The sequence below is a fragment of the Cupressus sempervirens genome, chromosome 10, assembly GCF_028749045.1.
Source record: "Cupressus sempervirens isolate cs-2001-9-10 chromosome 10, ASM2874904v1, whole genome shotgun sequence".
NCBI lineage: Eukaryota > Viridiplantae > Streptophyta > Pinopsida > Cupressales > Cupressaceae > Cupressus > Cupressus sempervirens.
The window spans coordinates 219,390,509-219,398,011 of record NC_143127.1 but is presented as its reverse complement, the minus strand read 5'-3'; positions in this window follow the sequence as shown (position 1 = coordinate 219,398,011).

Below are 7,503 nucleotides of genomic sequence, written 5' to 3'. Positions count from 1 at the left end.
ATGGTTACAAAGTAGGAATAGAGTACTAGAAATCACTAGTTTACATCATCTTGAAATTATTCATAGTTTTAGAGATATAGTCACTCGAATGTGAGGTTTGTTTCAAAAATATTGATTTTAGTGTCAAAATTGGTCATAAAGTGGAACCCATTATTGTGGGATCACCCAACTACTAGTGATGAGTCCAGGCAAATTTGGCATCGTAGACCCTCTATTATTTCCATTTGCAGTGAGAGCCCTATTGAATGTATAAGTATCATTTATTTGTTATTTTTCTTATTTTCATAGAAGAATTAAAAACTAATTTCCATGAGCTTTTGTATCTCATAGGAAACACCAAGTGCACATGAGGTTGGACGTCAGATTTTTGTATCTTTGCTCATGCGACCATTATAACTAGAGGGGGAGTCAACTAAGGTAAGTTTTATTTTGAATTCTTGATTATATGTTATAAATTTAGTATGCTATGAATTATAATGTTATATTTTAAGTTGAAGATACATCTGACAAACATACTTGAACATATACAAGCCACAACCAACCAAGTTTTAGAAATCTTGACATATGAGAGGACTCCTGACCACCGCAGGAGGTCAAGGAGAGGTATTAATGATGAAAGTTTAATACTATAAATATTTATTAAAAAAAGAATCATTATGCATTTGAGTAATGCAATGTTAGATACATAGAATCATATAAATTTAGTAGTCTAACTTTGGGTTTTTCTTTTTTTGTTTATGTAGGAGGCATTTAATCCACCTAGTTCATTGAAGAGATTGCATTTTGATGATCCACCAATAGCATAGGATAGTATAGTTATCATAGGATGCATCATGAGAAATTTGAGATAACATATGCCACATTGTATACAAAAACATTGATATTATACACATTTGAATGGCATGATCAGACACATTTGATATATAGATCTATGTGTTTTGATATATATATTCATCTATGGATACATGAACTTTGATATATATTTGTGTAATTTGTCTATGAATACATGTATTTTGATATCTATTTTTTTCATTTATGTGCACAAGGATATACATATTAATTTAGTATAGTATTGTTTAATTTATCATGGATCATGTGTATTGTTCATGTTTATGGAATATAACTCATTTTGATCATGTTTGTTATATTCAATTCAAATGCAATAATTTGTGAAGAACATTTTACCAACCTTTATTATCAAATTTTGATGTAATGTTTAATTTGAAATTATATCATATATGTTTAATTTGAAATGATCTGTGCAATCCCTTAAGATGTCTACAATTAACCAAATCCATGGCCAATTTGGTCTTAGGAGCCCATCTTTGGTCTTACAAGACATTTCAATATATACTAGTCAAAAACATTATTAGGCATCTGTGGTCAAATAGGGGTGTCACTAGGTTATTATAGACCTCAACATGACCATCTTGTAGAATTCAAAATTTTACCAATATCCCCCATGAGCTCTGAGTTATGACCCTCAAAAGATCGACCTCCAAATGCACTTAGAGCACCTTGGAGACTCTTCAGTACAGGGTGGCCATGAACATTGGAGTCTCTTTATGGCTGGAACAAGGGTATCACTATGGTTCACCCACCCATCCAAAGATAATGGCACTGATGATTTAATGCAAGGATTAATGGTTTCAAAGTTAGCTGTGATGCACCAATGAATCGACGCACACTGTAAGTTTTGGCATCAAGTGAGATTGTCGTGCTGAATCAAAATAGAATCTGATCTCTCCAAAATGAGATGGGTTATTATATAACTCAACGTGATGATCCTATAGAATTTGACATTTAATCAATAGCCCCCACAAACTCTAAGTTACAACCCTCAGAAGATCGACCTCCAAATGCACTTAGAGCACCTTGGAGACTCTTTGGCACAAGGTGGCTGCAAAAGTTGAAGGCTCTCTATGGCTGGAACAAGGGTGTCACTAGGGTTCACCTAACCATCTTGAGATAATGGCATTGATGATTTGATTCCAAGATCAGTGGTTTCAAAATTACGCAATGATGTGCCAATGAACTGATGCACACTATAAGTTTTGGCACCGAACAAGATCATTGTGCAAATCCAAATGGAATGTGATCTCTTCAAAATGAGATAGGTTATTGTATACCTCTGCATTACCATCCTGTAGCATTCAAATTTTTACTGATAGCCTCAATGAGCTCTAAGTTATGATCCTTGGAAGATCAATCTCCAAATGCACTTAGAGCACCTTGAAGGCTCTTCGGTATGAGGTGTTTGCAAACGTTGGAGGTTCTCTAAAGCTAGAACAAGGGTGTCACTAGGGTTCACCTACCCATTTGGAGCTAATGATACAGACGATTTGATGCCAAAATTAGTGGTTTAAAAGTTGCATAGTGATGCACCAATGAAGTGAGGCACAGTGCAAATTTTGGCATCAAGCGAGATCGTTGTGCAAAATCCAGATAGAATGTGATCTTTCTAAAATGAGATACTATTGTAGACCTTGGCATGACCACCATGTAGAATTTGACATTTCACCAATAGCCCCTATGAGCTCTAAGTTACGACCCTTAGAAGATAAACCTCCAAATGCACTTAGAGCACCTTGGAGAGTCTTAAGTATAGGGTGGCCACGAATGTTGAAGGATCTCTGTAACCAATAAAATGGTGTCACTAGGGTTCACTCGACCATTTGGAGCTAATGGTATTGACAATTCGATGCCAAGATTAGTGATTTCAAAGTTACATAGTGATGCACCAATGAACTATGACACATTGCAAGTTTTGGTATTGAGCGAGATCGTTGTGTTGAATCCAAATGGAAGGTGATCTCTCTAAAATGAGATAGATTATTGTAGACCTTAGCATGATCATCCTGTAGCATTCAACATTTCATCAATATCCTGAGCCACAAGCTCTAAGTTATGACCCTCAAAAGATTGACCTTCAAATGCACTTAGAGCACCTTGGAGACTCTTCAATACGGGGTGGTCGTGAACGTTGGAGGATCTTTGTGGCTAGTAAAAGGGTGTCACTAGGGTTTACCCTCCCATCCAAAGCTAATGGCACTAATGATTTGATGTGAAGATTAGCAGTTTCAAAGTTACACAATTATGCACCAATGAATTGAGGCACACTACAAGTTTTGGCATCAAGTGAAATCACTATAAAAAATCCAAGTCGAATGTGATCTCTCTGAAATGAGATAGGTTATTATAGATCTCGACATGATCATCTTGTAACATTCAATGTTTCACCAATAGGCCCCATGAGTTTTAAGTTATGACCCTCGAAAGATCAACCACCAAATGCACTTAGAGCACCTTGGAAACTCTTTGGTATAGGGTGGCCACAAACGTTGGAGGCTCTCCACAATTAGAACAAGTGTGTCACTAGAGTTCATACACCCATCTAGAGATAATGGAACTAATGATTAGATGCCAAGATAAGTGCTTTCAAAGTTACACAGTGATGCACCAATGAACTAAGGCACACTACAACTTTTGGCATTGAGTGAGATCGTTGAATCGAATCCAAATGGAATATGATCTCTCTGAAATGAGATAGGTTATTATAGACCTTGACATGACCATCTTGTATCATTTGATGACTCTTGAAAGATTGACCTCCAAACATACTTAGAGCACCATGGAGACTCTTTGGTACAAGGTGGTCGTGAATGTTGGAGGCTCTCCATGACTGGAACAAGGGTGTTGTTGGGGGTCCTAGGACCCTTAGGGACATAGGGTAATCTATGCAATGGGTTGAATACCCATTGCATCATGACATGTAGCCCTGTGGGTCCGAGGACCCCTAGGGACATAAAGCTATCGATGCAATGGGTTGAATGGAATGGGTTCGTAGGCAACAATACAACCTCATTCGACCAATTGCATCATGCCATCTATCCCTAGGGGTCCTAGGACCCTTGGGGACGTAGGGTAATTGATGCAATCAACCGAGTGGGGTTGCAAGATACCCTATGACCCCATTCAACCCATTGCATCATGAAATGTGTCATTGGGGGTCTTAGGACCCCTCAGGACATAGGGTAATCAATGCATTGGGTTGAATGGGGTCATAGGCTATCCTATGACCCCATTCAACTGATTGCATCATAGCATGTGTCCCTGGGGGTCCTAAGACCCCCAATGACATAGGGTAATCAAAGAAATGGGTCTAATGGGGCCCTAGGCTAGCCTACGACCCCATTCAACCCATTGCACTGTGACATGTGTCCCTGGGGGTCCTAGGACCCCAGGGACATAGGGTAATCAATGCAATGGGTTGAATGGGATCATAGGCTAGCTTATGACCCCATTCAACCCATTATGTCATGACATGTTTCTCTGGGGGTCCTAGGACCCCTAGGGACATAGCGTAATTAAAGAAAATGGGTCAAGTGGGGTTATAGGCCAACCTACGACCTCATTTGACCCATTGCATCATGAAATTTGTCCCTGGGGGTCCTATGAACCCTAAAGACATCAGGCAGTCAATGTAATGGGTCAAATGGGATCATAGGCTAGCTTATGAGTTCTTCATTTGACCCATTGCATTGTGACATGCCTCCCTAGGTTCCTAGGACCCCGAGGGACATAGGGTAATTAACGCAATGGGTTGAATGGGGTCGAAGGCTAGCCTACAATCCATTCAACCCATTTCATCATGACATCTGTACCTAGGGGTCTTGGGACCCCTAAGGACATAGGGTAATCGATCATATGGGTCAAATAGGATCATAGGATAGCCTATGACCCCATTCAACCCATTGCATTGTGACATGTGTCCCTGAGGGTCCTACGACCCCTAGGGACATAGGGTAATCGATGCAATCAGTTGAATGGGGTCATAGGCTAGCCTACGACCCCATTCAACCCATTGCATTGCAACATGTGTCACTAGGGGTCCTAAGACCCTGGAGACATAGGGTAATTGCATCATGCATGTGTCCCTAGGGGTCCTAGCCTATGACCCCATTCGACCCATTGCATCGCAACATCTATCCCTGAGGGTCTTAGGACCCCGAGGGATATAGGGTAATTGCATTGTAACATGTATCCCTAGGGGTCCTAGGACCCTTAGAGACAAGATAATCATTTTGATGGGTTGAATGGGGTTGTAGGCTAGCCTAGGACCCCATTTAATCCATTGCATCATGACATATCTCCCTAGGGGTCCTAGGACCCCTAAGGACATAGGATAATCGATCATATGGGTTGAATGGGGTCATAGGCTAGCTTATGACTTCATTTGACCCATTGCATTGTGACACATGTTCCTCAAGGTCCTAAGATCCCTAGGGACATAGGGCAATCAATGCAATGGGTCGAATGGGGTTGTAGGCTAGCCTATGACCCCATTCAACCCATTTCATCATGACATGTGTCCCTTGGGATCCTAGGAACCCTAAGACCATAGGGTAATTGATGCAATGGGTCAAATGGAGTCATAGGCTAGCCTACTACCCCATTCGACCAATTGCATCATGACATGTATCCCTAGGGGTCCTAGGACCCCTAGGGACATAGGGTAATTGATGTAATGTGTCAAATGGAGTTGTAGGCTAGCCTACGACCCCATTCAACCCATTACATCATGACATGTGTCCCTAGGGGTCCTAGGACTCCTCGAGACATAGGGTAATTGATGCAATGGGTCGAATGGGATCGTAGGCTATCCTACAACCCCATTCAACCCATTGCATCATGGCATGTTTCCTTGGGGGTCCTAGGACCCCTAGAAAGATAGGGTAATTGATGCAACCTACAACCCCATTCAACCCATTGCATTGTGACATTTCTCCCAAGGGGTCCTAGGAACCCTAGGGACACACGGTAAATAATGCAATGGGTTGAATGGGGTCATAGGCTAGCCTACGACCCTATTCAACCCATTGCATCGCAACCTGTGTCTCTAGGAGTCCTAGGACACCCAAGGACATAGGGTAATCAATGGAATGGGTCAAATGGGGTGGTAGGCTAGCTTATGATGCCATTCAATCCATTTCATTACGATGTGTATCCTTGGGGGTCCAAGGACCCCTAGGGACATAGGGAAATTGATGTGATGGGTCAAATGGGGTCATAGGCTAGCCATTTCATCGTGACATGTGTCCCTAGGGGTCCTAGGACCCCTAGGGACATAGGGTAATTGATGTGATGGGTCGAATGGGGTCATAGCCTATGACCCCATTGGACCCATTGTATCACAATATGTGTCCCTGAGGGTCCTAGGAGCCTACGACCCCATTCGACCCATTACATCATGACATGTGTCCTTGAGGGTCCTAAGACCCCTTGGGACATAGGGTAATCAGTCATATTGTAATTAATAAACTATATAATACTATGTAATAATTTCTAATACTATATAATTATATACATTATAGTAGTATATCAAATAATATATATTTAATATATACTATATCCTAATATACTATCTTATCATATTTAATATCATATATAATATTATAACAATAAAATTTGTTATATAATATATAATAATAATAAAATATTTAAATATATCATTATATCTTAAATTTGAAAACATATTTAAATATGTTTGTTATCTTTTTGTTTAAAACGTACAATTAGTTCCCATCTTCTCAATTTTTGAAAATTTGTGTTTTTCCGCCACATTTTGGGTACCCAATTAGGCTTGGTATTTACCAAACCTCTTTGATCAACTCAAAAAAGTTGTTCAAGACATTTTTCTATGACATTCAGACTTTGAGTAGCCATCTAAGAATATTTTTTCATCCAAATTCAATGAAACAAAAAGGGTTTTTGATAATACTCTCAAGATTTCATCGTTATATTTGATGTCAAATTATGAGTTAATAAGTATTTATTAGTTAATTTTTAATGAAGATGTCTATAAACTACAGATTGACTTACTGATTAAAAAATAGCTATAACTTTCAAATGGTATAACATTTTTGAAATCCAAAAGTTGTGTCACATTCTACGCTTCACCTAGTACAAGAAAAAATTAGTTTTGTAAAGTTTTCAATTAGTTAAGGTGGTCAAACACCAGATTTTTTAATTCTGAAAAAGTTATAGTAGAAAATTCATATTTAATTATTTATTTGGAATAAAAATACCCAAAATCATGCATCACATCTAAGCATGAGCCTACTTTTTATATCTATGATTATATTACAACATATTATCATTGGATTTTGATTAAGGTGGTCAGACATACACTTACTTTTTATTTTTGCCATACTACATTAAAATCCAAAATTTTGACAAATCAAATAATTTTTCTCCAAATAAGGCCTAGTAGTTTCGAAACTACATTCAATTTCCTACAAATTCTTTTCTCACAACATTTTGATATAAATCCCATAACTACTTTAAAATTATATGCCAAGTTAACATAACCTTGATTTTTTGGTTTTTCATGCCACTTAAGGCCATAGTTTGGTTGACCATGATCTTGCACATAACCACAATGTTGGTTCATTGTTGCTATGCTTAAACCCTCTATTGAGTAGATAGGAATCTATCCTATTG